The following is a 12,774-nucleotide window of genomic DNA, read 5'->3' as shown; positions in this document are numbered from 1 at the left end:
AGTGGAAACAGTGTCAGACTTTATTTTTCTGGGCTCCAAAATCACTGCAGATGGTGATTGCAGCCATGAAATTAAAAGATGTTTGCTCCTTGGAAGGAAAGTTATGACCAACCTAGACAGCATATTAAAAAGCAGAGACATTACTTTGCCAACAAAGGTCCGTCTAGTCAAGGCTATGGTTTTTCCTGTGGTCATGTATGGATGTGAGAGTTGGACTGTGAAGAAGGCTGAGCAACACGACTGAGTGACTGATCTGATCTGATCTGATCTGAATGTACATGTTCAATGCTACGCTCTCAGTTTGTCTCACCCTCTTGTTCCCTCGCTGTGTCCACAAGTCTGTCTATGTGACAGGGCAGCTAAAACAATAGAAAGTTATTTCTCACAGCTCTGGAAGCTAAAAAATCCAAGATCAAGGTGCTGGCTGATTTGTTCCTTGAGGAAAGCTCTCTTCTTGATTTGCCTTCTCACTGCATCTTTACATGGCTTTTCCTTCATTCACATGCAGAGTTTCTCTCTCTGTCTTCATCTTCTTAAGAGGACATTATATTCATCAAATGGAAACAGTGAGAGATTTTATTTTCTTGGGCTCCAAAATCACTGCAGAGGTGACTGCAGCCATGAAATTAAATGATGCTTGCTCCTTGGAAGAAACAAACCTAGACAGCATATTAAAAAGCAAAGACATTACTTTGCCAACAAAGATCCATATAGTCCAAGCTATGGTTTTTCCAGTAGTCATGTATGGATGTGAGAGTTGGACTATAAAGAAAGCTGAGCACTGAAGAATTGATGCTTTTGAACTGGCGTGTTGGAGAAGACTCTTGAGAGTCTCTTGGACTGCAAGGAGATTAAACCAGTCAATCCTAAAGGAAATCAACTCTAAATATTCATTGGAAGGACTGATGCTAAAGCTGAAACTCCAATACTTTGGCCACCTGATGCGAAGAGTCAACTCATTAGAAAAGCCCCTGATGCTGGGAAAGATTGAAGGCAGGAGGAGAAAGGGATGACAGAGGACAAGATGGTTGGATGGCATCACGACTGAATGGACGTGAGTTTGAGCAAGCTCAGGGAGTTGGTGATGGACAGGGAAGCCTGGTGTGCTGCAGTCCATAGAGTTGTGAAGAGTTGGATACAACTGAGAGACTTAACAACAAAATATTCATCAAAGGGGCCCCACTCTCAATTGAACTCTAATAACCTCTCAAGGCCCCAACCCCAAATACCATCACACTGGGGAATATGGTTTCTACATATACATTTTTCAGGTGGCACATTCATTCAGTCTGTACCATGCATAAAATGATTTTATGACTCAGGATACATTTTATTGCTTTGGGATTCTTCACAGACTTTTCCTATCTCTTGGTCTGATGGGACAATCAAACAATTAAAGCAAGTAAAAGTATCTTTTACATAAGCTTTGTATAACAGTAAATTGTCAGCATCATGTAAATAGAAAGCAGTTGGAGTGGCTGCCTGATCCTATTTTCCTAGTGGCTCTGAACAGGCTGTGATCCTATCCTCTGACTGATGGGCTGTGTTACTGTCATATTAATTTCAGTACCCAGTGGACCAGGAACCCCTGCTTCTGGGATCCCAAGACCTGTCCTAATGCTTGCCTTCCTGAGGCTTAGTGATTCTCATCCTTCCTTCAATGTCTAAAAAATTACTATTTATTATTTTATTTTTGACTGCTCTGGGTCTTTGCTGCTGCACATAGACTTTCTCTAGCTGTGGCAAGCAGGGGCTACTCTTTGCTGCAGTGGCTTCTCATTGTGGGGGCTTCTCTTGTTGTGGAACACAGGCTCTAGATGTGAGGGCATCAGTAGATGCGGCTCACGGGCTCAGTGGTTGTGGCACAAGGGTTTGGTTGCCCTGCAGCGTGTGGGCTCTTATTTCCCTGACCAGGGATTGAACCCACGTCCCCTGTATTGGAAGGCAGATTCTTAGCCTCTGGACCACCAGGGAAGTCCCCCTCCCTTTCATTTTATATGAAATCCTACACTAATAGCCTTCCAAGAAATTAATACTTTCCATTAGGTTAATAGTAATCGTTTTTGTAACCTACAAGCAAAAGAACTATCCAACTTTTTGGTAGGGTCTTTTTTTAAATCACTTTATTGAGGTGTGATTGACATATATCTTGATCAAGTCTTTAAAAGTATATAATATGCCACAATATCCCATTTGTGATAGTCTTGCCAAAAATGTTTATATAAAATTTAATTATGAGGAAATGAAAAAATAATAGACTGTGAGACATATTATGAGACAATTAGTGTGGCCTCTTAGAGCAAATCATTATCATAAAAAGTCAACAAAATTCTGAGGGCTTCTGTTGTAGATTAGCAGAAACCAGAGACATAACAGCCAACTATGGTGTGTTAACTTTGGGTTTGGGTTTTGTTTGTTTGTTTTGACATTAAGTTTAAGCCAGCTTTTTACTCTCCTCTTTCACCCTCATCAAGAGGCTCTTTAGTTCCTCTTCACTTTCTACCATTAGAGTGATATTATCTGTATGTCTAAGGTTGTTGATATTTCTCCCAGAAATCTTCTTGATCCAGCTTGTGATTCAAGTCTTGATGTGGGGAAAGGTGCAAAATATGGAACACTTCATGAATTTGCATGTCATCCTTGCACAGGGACCAGGCTAATCTTCTCTGTTTTGTTCCAATTTTAGTATATGTGCTGCTAAAGCCAGCACTAACTTCAGGTTTTAAATTATTTACAAAAAAATCAGCTTTCAAAAACAATTCTGAGTCAATTTAGACTGTACATGAGTAAATACTATAGAATTTTTAGTGTCACTTATGTGAGACAATGTACTGAAGTTAATAGCATTAACCTGAAACAGACGCAGTTATTTCTCCAGAAAAGATGATTTATTCAAGATCAATGAGAGTTACATTTCTGGGTCTGCAGCCATGGGAAGCCGCATAAGTCACCCCATGACAAGGGAAGGAGAATGCTTTTATAGTGGGGAAAAGAAGTTGGGAGGGCTACAAATTGTCCATGGCTTTCATTGGCTGAGTCCTTGCCAGGAAAGGAGAGGAATTTTTCTTTTTCCTCTGCTAGGCTCTGCTACCCTAGAAGGGAGTGAGAGCTTCCCCTTCTAGTGCTTTGACTCTAATTGAGATTTTTTATTCATTCATTTTTTACAGTAGAAAATAATTTTATTTTTAGGAAACACATGCTGAAATGCTTAGTTGTGTCATGTCATCTACTTTCAAATGACTCACAAAAAAATTTATATGACTTCATAAATTATTTAAAAACTTCCCCAATTAGGTAAAAGGTATATAGATGCTAATTGTACTGTTCTTTCAACTTTATGAGTTTGCAGTTTTCTAAATAAAATCTCTGAAAAAGTGTACTATATGCAATTGTCCTAAGGACAGATTCATGAGTCAGCTTGAAACAGGTCTATACTGCCCTACATAATTATAATGAACCTTTACAAACTAACAAGCTGCTGCCACAGGCATCATCTCCTATAAGCCTAATGGGAATGACCCTTATGTGGTAGGTTTGTTTTTTTAATCCAACTTTGCAGCAAAGGTGCAGGACTGACCAGCAGAGCTGCAGTTCTGGTCTGTGTTTGATTCTGATCCTCCTGGGCTTTCCTCACTCCCTGCGGCCAGTGCAGTAATAAGCACCTGGCAGGTTCTTCTTGAACATTCATGTAGGATTTACTAGAGAAAGAGAAAATTTTTAATTGTTAATTTAAAATTACAAGTATTGTGTTAAATAGTTCTCAAGTTTTTAGATTTTTTAGTAGATTTCATGACACCAGAAACTTGAGAATAACTTTTTTAATCAGGGAAGAAACTTTTTTCTTTCTTTTCTTCTTTTAAGCTTTCTTTAAATGGAATACACTTTAGTCACTACTTCCTCGTCCTCTCTCCAGCATTGGACTGGAAACAGATGGAGAAAGCAGGAATTGTGGCTCTTTAAAAGAGAGAGGTCTTTTAGCTCTGAGTGGGTCTCCCACATAAAGTTTCCTGGAAAACACTCTGTGATAGAAATTTGCCTAGCAGAGATTTGGGGGTATGTTCCTGTAGAAATGGCTTCCCATGTGGCTCAGTGGTAAAGAATCCACCTGCCAAGGTAGGAGATGCAGGAGATACAGGTTCAATCCTTGGGTGGGGATGATCCCCTGGAGGAGGAAATGGCAACTCACTCCAGTATTCTTGCCTGGGAAATCCCATGGACAGAAGGAGCCGGCGGGCTATGGTCCATGCAGTCACAAACAGTTGGACCCAGTTGAGGACATATACACTTGTAGCAACAGGATCTGGCAAAAGGATCAGCTGAACTGCACTTGCATCAGAGGCCTCAGCCAATGCCATGGAGAGCTCCAAAGCTAGAATGGAATTTCAGAGACGTCCCAAATTGGAGCCAGGAGACTGGGCTTCTATATACCCATGTTAACCAGCCGCTGGAGGTGGTCTGCCTCAGGAAACACTCTTTTCAGTCATGGGAAATTCTCAGGGAAGGACTGAATACTTTCAGCTGGGACTCCAGTAGGTGGAGTCTGGGTGGGCTGAAGAGCCCTTTTACAACCTGGGCCAGGATCCAGTCCAAGATTACAGAGTGCTTTTATTTGTCTCATCTCTTATAGGCTTTCAATCTGGAAGAGCGTCTTAGCTTTTTTTTTTAATCTTCCTTTGTCATTTTTAAAGAGTTCAAACCAGTTATTCTGTAGAAATATTTCAGCTTGTCTAAACTTTCCTTATGATTAGAATTCAGGTTATATTTTTTGGACTCAAATTTCTTTCCTCTCTAAGCAGGTCCAACACTCCCTGCAGATTACACTGTTACTTGGTCTAAGTATTGTCTGATGGTCAGAAGAGGAAAAGTGGGTAGATTCTAAAGAGGGAAGATGGACTCTGCATGATCTTCAAGCAAGAAAGGAACAATAACCCTTTAAAGAGACAAGTAGTTCACTTCTGCAGGTCCAGAAATTCAGATAAGTCTGTTTTCAAGGTCCCCAAGTACCTCTTCTTTCTCATCCCAAATCTTAGGTTGCCACTCCTTTCCAATCATGGCCTTGACATTTGCATGGCAAATTTGTTCACTATTCTCTGGAACTTCACTACACTTATGCCTACGTCCTGAGACTGATTCTCATCGGTTCCCGCCTTCCTGCCACAACAAATGAGAGTCTTTCTATGTGCTACAAGGGGAGGTCCTCAATTTCACATTTTGCCTAAGTTAATGCTTAGTCATCCTCATACTTCTCTATCTTATTGCAAAACACAGTGGAACTCATCAAAACCATCTAATTCCATTGCTCCAATAATTACTTCTTTCTCCAGCTTTTCCAATGCCTGAGAAACTGCACCTGCCCATGGATTCCTTCCTTTCATGTCCTCTAAGTGAAAGTCTCAACAGTTGCTCTGCTATAGAATGCCAGCGGCTCTCCCTGCTCCACCTGCCACCAGTGGTGACGTCCTCACCAATAGTCTTAGGTGACGCAATTCCAAAATTCAATTCAGAGTCTATTCCTCAGACAACTCACAGAACCAACTCTTTTAAGATTCACTGAGAAACAGACAACTCAGAGACAGAATTGTATGAAGGTGGTTTATTGGGAAACAGTCTCAGGAACTAACTCTGTAATAGAACAAAGTGAGCTGGGTTGGATAGAGGGAGAACTTGAGCTCAAACACAACAATTCAGTCTCAGCCAGTTGGTTCCAGAGGGTCCATGGAGCTGGGCTACTTGTAATCTGTAGATCTGTCATTAATATTTTTGGCAAAAGACTGTTGAATGGGATGTCCTTCTCTAGGCAATATTTCCCTACCTCAGGGATAAAGTGGTGGCAAAACCAGACCTGGAAAATGGCTTGTGTGCAGCCATGAAATTAAAAGATACTTACTCCTTGGAAGGAAAGTTATGACCAACCTAGATAGTATATTCAAAAGCAGAGACATTACTTTGCCAACAAAGGTCCGTCTAGTCAAGGCTATGGTTTTTCCAGTAGTCATGTATGGATGTGAGAGTTGGACTGTAAAGAAGGCTGAGCACCGAAGAATTGATGCTTTTGAACTGTAGTGTTGGAGAAGACTCTTGAGAGTCCCTTGGACTGCAAGGAGATCCAACCAGTCCATTCTGAAGGAGATCAGCCCTGGGATTTCTTTGGAAGGACTGATGCTAAAGCTGAAACTCCAGTACTTTGGCCACCTCATGAGAAGAGTTGACTCATTGGAAAAGACTCTGACGCTGGGAGGGATTAGGGGCAGGAGGAGAAGGGGATGACAGAGGATGAGTTGGCTGGATGGCATCACTGACTTGATGGACGTGAGTCTGGGTGAACTCTGGGAGCTGTGTTGGACAGGGAGGCCTGGCATGCTGCGATTCATGGGGTCGCAAAGAGTCGGACGCGACTGAGCGACTGAACTGAACTGAACTGAACCCAGTCTTTGGGGGACTCTTCTGTTTAAGGGCTCTCGGGTTCTCTGAATGGTAACAAAGAGAGGCTTCACCTTCACATCACCGGAAGCATTGCCGCCAAACAACAGAAGTAGCTCGTCCTTTGCCACTTTATAGGCTGGCATCAACTTTTCCTCCTTACTGATGTAACTTTGGTCTGGCATCCTCTTCCATTACAGTCATGTCTTATCCACATAAAAAACCTGTTTGTCTGGGGTAAGAAATGGCTTTCCACTCCAGTTTTCTTGTCTGGAAAATCCAATAGACAGAGGAGTCTGGGAGGCAGCAGTCCAGGGTGTTGCGAAGAGTCATTCAGGACTGAGCAACTGAGCACACACACACTCACAGGCCGTTCAGTGGTGAAGATACTAGGCTTCCACTAGACGGAGCACGGGTTCGATCCCTGGTTAGGGAACTAAGACTGTGCATGTTGCACAGTGCAGCCAAAAAATAGAGAGAAAAAAGAAAAAAAGCAAGCACGGAAGTTTTTGTAGTCCTGTCACATGCAAATGCAGATTTGTAGTGACTTTTGGACCTAAATTACAGGGACATTTGAGAATTTTCCAGTGTCTTTCAGTGACAGAGCTAAGAACCCAGGTGGTAGGAAGTCTGTGGATCTTGATGGATTTTCTAAGAAAATGGAATCAATAGCAATAAATGTGAGGGAAGGAAGGCTTTAAAGAGGAAATTAATGCTTCATTCCTTGCATGGTTTCAAATAAGTATCCCCATTTTGTGCATCTGTGTCTGATCAGGAGAACAGTTGGCTCAGAACTGTTTCATACCCTTTTGTGATATCTTTGACACAGGTGGTCATACCTCACCCCCAGTTGTTCTTCATACGTGTAGTCTGTGTTCATGTCACCAGTTGCTGGGGAAAAAGGTGATGTTATTGTTTTGGAGTCACTGATTCCAATCTTGACTCGTTGGCTGCACAGCATCAGAGAAGCCCATGAACCTCTCTGTGCCTTAGTTTCTTATCTCATGGAAGAGCTTGTTGCCTGACCCAGGGACTACCTCAAGGGCATTAGTGAAGACACGTGAGATTAGGAAGGCTGGAGAACCCTGAGGACCAAATTTCTCAATGCCAACAATTTGCTGGAGTCAGTTGGGACATTTTTAAACAATGTTGGTGTCCACACCTTCCTCCTCCCCCACCGCGGGCCCATTAAGTTAGAACCTCAGGCATCAGCATGCTTTGAGATGCCGTGAACCACTGCTTGAAAAGGAAGGACAGATACTTTACTACCTTGGAAGAATCCAATAAGGTTTAGGAATTTTTAAAAAATTCCTTTTGGAAGGCCAGGCATTTCTTTAAGGATGACCAGATGCTGACGAGATACAATGAATTCTGTCCAAACAAGTTCTCTTTCTGCTCCACACTACACGCTTTGGAAACTCAGCTGTGCTCTCATCTACTTAAATATTTTGTGAAGCCTTGTTGTCAAATGTAACAGACATGAATTTATAAATCTGCTAAACAAGCATTAAGGTTATGAATGAATTATTGAGAGGAAAGTGCCTTCCATCTCACTAGACTCCTGTGATGATCATAAACTCCATTTCCCCAGGAAAAGAAAACCTGCTAGATAAGTACATGCCTTTATCAATAATTTCTCAAAGCATTTCAGGAAATTCCCAGGCAGCTACAATATTGGCACATATATGACATATATGATAAACTGCCATATATGGTAAACCCACAGCTAACATATACTCAATTGTGAAAAGCTGAAAGCTTTTCCTCTAAGATCAAGAATAAGATAAGAATGCCCACTCCTGCCACTTTTACTCAAAGTATTAGTATTTTATTCATAGCATTAGTTGTCCTGGCTATAACAGTTAGACAACACAAAGAATGAAATGTATCCACATTGGGGAAAAGAAGTAAAACTGTCATTATTTGCAGATGGCATAATAATATATATAGAAATAATAATTATATATATATAATATATAAAACTATTAGAACTAATCAATGCATTCAGTAAAGCTGCAGGATACAATACAAAAAAATTTGTTGCTTTTCCGTACACCAATAATGAACTGTCAGAAAGAGAAAGCAAGAAGACAAACATTTAAAATTGCATCAAAAAGAATAAAATACCTAGGAATAAACAACCAAGGAGGTAAAAGACCTATACTCTGAAAAACTATAAAATATTCATGAAAGAATTTGAGAATGATATAAAGAAATAGAAAGATATCTCATGTTCTTGGATTGGAAGAATGAATATTGTTAAAATGTCCATACCACACAAAACAATCTATAGATTTAACCCAGTTCCTATCAAAATACCAATGGCATTTTTCACAGACCTAAAGCAAACAATCCTAAAATTTGGGTGGGATCACAAAAGACCATGAATAGTCAAAATAATTTTGAAAAAGAAGAAAAAAACCTGGAGGTATTACACTCCATGATTTCAAACTATGGAAAGCTATGGTAATCAAAACCATATGGTACTGGATAAAATTACAGACACAGAGATCAATGGAACAAAATAGCTTAAAAATAAACTCATCTACATCACTAATCATCAGGAAAACGCAGATCAAAGCCATAATCAGATACCAATTTATAGCTCGCAAAATGACTACAGGCATACTTCAGAGATATTGTAGGTTTAGTCTTAATCTACAGCAAAGAAGGCAAGAATACACATGGGGAAGAGATAGTATCTTCAAAAAAAATGGTGCCAGGAAAAGTGGACAGCTACATACGATAAAATAAATCTAGGCCATGTTCTTATACCATATTCAAAGATTGAAATGGATTATATACTTAAATGTAAGGTCTGAAACCATGAACTCCTAGAAGAAAACATAGTAGCATGCTCTTTGATATCCGTCTTAGCAATATTTTTCTGGATCCTCAGGCAAGGGCAACAAAAGCAAAAATACACAAATGAGAGTAAGTTAAACCAAAAAGGTTTTGCACAATGAAAGAAACTGTCAACAAAATGTAAAGGCAGCCTACTGAATGGGAGAAGTCACTTGCAAATAGTATGTTAGGTAAGAGGTTAATAGCCAAATATACATAAAAAATTTGTATAACACATTAGCTGAAAAACTAACAAACTGATTAGAAAATGGACAGAGAACTTGAAGAAATATTTTCCCAAAGAAGACACACAGAGGGCCAATTAAATGTCTCCTTTGATACCTTCAGTAGTAGCAGGATGGAGCCTAATCTAACCTTGGACCAAGCAGAGCTAGACTCATTTGTTCCAGGGGCCAACCCCTACTTCCTCAATTTTAGCTTGCAAAGGGTAGTGCTTGCAGTACAGCACCTCTCAGATCTTTGACCTTATGCTGTCTCTGGAATAACCTTTACAGAAAATTCTAGTGATTAAATAGTCCAGGTTACTTGCCACATGGTTTTCCTTTCCACACCAATTTTTATCCTTTCTTTCACGTACAGGGAGACCAAAGGATCTCTATTTTTAATAAGTCCAAGACTTGAAAGGCATTACCTACCAAAAGTTTCTAAGTCACAGTGCATCACAATACCCTTTCAATGATGTAAAAAAGATCAAGTCCTATAACTCTGCAGTGAGCCTTGGCAGTACTTGGAGACAGCTAAAATAACTGCTGTCCTTAGAGGACTGCTTTTAAGAACAAGGAGGTCTCTACCCACTTCAGCCTAAGCAGGTAACACCAGTTACTGCCCAAACCTCTCTCTTCTCACTTAGTGGTTGCATTACTGAATTGCTGATTGCATTTTGAATGCTCTAGGGACAAGAGCTCACAATATAAAGAAACTTTGTGGCAAACCATTTTGTAGAGTGAAGAATTCTTTTGGAAACTGAATATTTATATCTCAATTTTGAATTATTTGAAGAGCTTTTTCTAGATCAACATTTTTTCCTTAGAAATGGGATATACCTATGTTAAGGCAACTGGCTCTTTATGATACAAGAAGAATAACGTTTAAAACGTATTAACTAGATTGCCAGATTATGGAGTGGGCTGACTGACTGACTGATTCTGTATGCAGTGAGCATTTCTTTGGATGGGGAACACTTTGCAAGACAGTGAGGTAGGAGGACAAGGAGAGGGAAGATAAAGACCATCAAAACAACATGGTTCTGGGATTTCCCTGGTGGTTCAGTGTCTAAGACTCCACAGTCCTAACACAGGGGGCCCAGGTTCAATCCCTGGTCAGGGAACTAGATCCTGCATGCCGCAACTAAGACCCAGCACAATCAAATTTATTAATTGAAAAAATAAACATGGTTCAACATCCAGGAGCTTACATAACTTTAGCTGAGAGGCAAGACATTGTATGAAACTAGTATCTTACTCATTGAAGAATCTCTAGAGCCTTATTCAAGACCAGGCACAAAACTGCCACTCATTAAACATTTTCTTAAATGATGAATAAATGAGTTCAGAAATCAATGAACCAATAAGAACCAAAGTGCATCATAAAATTAATCAGGGGCTCTGGGAATTCAGGGGCAGACAAGAGACTCCTGGGAACTCAGAGTCCTAGTAAGAGATTGTAAAGGACCTGAAGAAGGCCCTGAAGGGTGGGTGGAATTTAGATTAGAAAAGGAGGAAGGAAGCAACATTCAGGCAGCAAAATTCATGGTAGGGTTTTGGGGGTTGGATGCAGGAATGTGGAAGGGCAAGAGAGCAAGTGGATAAACAACCTTCTTGAACTGGGAACCCTGGCTTCCTGAGGAAACAGAAGCAAGTAACTCAGTTACTCAAAACCATTTTCTAAATGACCTCTTATGACACACATGCTGAAAAGCAGCTGAGAGCAATTGCCTTGGCCACAGAGTAACTCTGCAGTCAGCGAGGCTACTGTCGTGCTCCTAGCAAGGGCGAGGCATAGGAATTCTGAGAAAGCCGGCTGCCCCACATGCCTTCTGTGCGCTGGCAGATTACAAGGACCTGGCTTGCCCCAGGGGCCCAACTTCCCCTGGTATAGAGTACAGATGCCACACCTTCAAGGAAAGAGGACACCCAGGACTCTGGTGTTACGCACTGCATTTCGAAAGTACATTGTTGCCATGTGTGCACCAGATTATATGCCACTCTCTTCTATTTCCAAAAATTACCAGATAAACAACATCAGAGTCTGGGGACCCCACTAATATTCTGCCTCTGCCCTTCTTTGGACAGATGAATTAAATGATAATTTGCTGTGCTCTGCTGTGCTTAATCACATCTGACTTTTTGCAGCCCCCATGGACTGCAGCCCACCAGGCTCCTCTGTCCATAGAATTCCCCAGACAAGAATACTGGAGTGGGTTGCCATGCCTCTTTCAGGGGATCTTCCCAACCCCAGGGATCGAACCCATGTCTTCCACATTGCAGGCGGATTCTTACGCACAGGGAAGCCCAAGAATACTGGAGGGGGTAGCCTATCCCTTCTCCAGAGGATCTTCCTGACCCAGGAATCAAACCAGGGTCTCCTGCATTGCATATGGTTCTTTACCAGCTGTCCTACCAGGGAAGCCTGATAACTTGCTAGTTATCATGTATTAATGCTTAAGGTCCACAAGCTGATTAACTTACTAGGTAATTGCTGCTGGATCCGTTTAACATTGTAAACCTTTGATTTAACAAATCTTATTTTTAACTCTTTCCTGCCATAAAAGTTGGTGTCAGTTTTTACAAACTTTTTCTCAGTCTCAGAAAGCGCATCTCCAAGAGGAGAGCTTCTCGAGTGTTTCCTATCAGGGAATATGTCCTGAAGCAAATGTGACTTATCCATTCTTAGAGTCTTTAGAATTCTGAAAGAGGGGAGGAGGGATGCAGCCCCTCAACTACCTAAAAGCTAACGTCAGAGGATTCTATTTCAGCAGTTACCGAGCTTCAATTTTACATTGCCTTGTGCGACTCTGATTCATATCTGACTTCATCTCCTCTAACACATAACAGGAGAACAAGACCACATACTTTTGGCTAAATGCTTTTTGCCAGTACCTGGTACAATGCCATGGGAAGGTAGTTGATCATTAAATGTTTGCTGAGTAAATCAATGAATCAGTGGCCCTAGAGGAGAAGGCAGACAGGCTTTGGAATCAGGCAGATCTGGATTTTTGTTGTTTACTGGCTGTGCTTAGTATGTGTGTGTGTGTTTAGTCACTCAGTCACGTCTGGCTCTTTGAGACCCCAGGAACTCTAGCCTTTGTCCATAGGTTTTCCCTGGCAAGAATATTGAAGTGGGTTGTCATTTCCTTCTCTAGGGGATCTTTCTGACCCAGGGATCAAACCTGCATCTCCTGCATTACAAGTGGATTTTTACCCACTGAGCTACTGGGGACTACATGACCTTACACATGTAATTTAACATCTTCTACAAACTCAGGATACC

General features: G+C 41.0%; 1 protein-coding gene and 1 non-coding gene across 3 annotated transcripts in view; one reads left to right on the top strand and one right to left on the bottom strand.

Annotated features, from left to right (window-relative positions):
* Positions 1 to 2,603: 2,603 nt before the first annotated feature.
* Positions 2,604 to 2,710, bottom strand: LOC133228318 (U6 spliceosomal RNA). Its single transcript, XR_009730174.1, has one exon. It is a non-coding gene; the product is annotated as a U6 spliceosomal RNA (small nuclear RNA).
* Positions 2,711 to 9,985: 7,275 nt separating this feature from the next.
* The window catches only part of SPMIP3 (sperm microtubule inner protein 3), a 36,115-nt gene continuing 33,326 nt past the window's right edge, over positions 9,986 to 12,774 (top strand). Inside the window, exon 1 of one of the 2 annotated variants that reach the window (XM_061382477.1) lies at positions 9,986 to 10,094. The gene's annotated coding sequence lies outside the window, so the exon portion shown is untranslated. The remainder of the gene's footprint in view (positions 10,095 to 12,774) is intronic. The other variant, XM_061382478.1, reaches the window with a different exon arrangement.

This window comes from Bos javanicus, chromosome 16, assembly GCF_032452875.1.
Source record: "Bos javanicus breed banteng chromosome 16, ARS-OSU_banteng_1.0, whole genome shotgun sequence".
NCBI lineage: Eukaryota > Metazoa > Chordata > Mammalia > Artiodactyla > Bovidae > Bos > Bos javanicus.
Note: the sequence above shows the minus strand (reverse complement) of the source record. Positions and strands in the feature narration are given on the sequence as shown.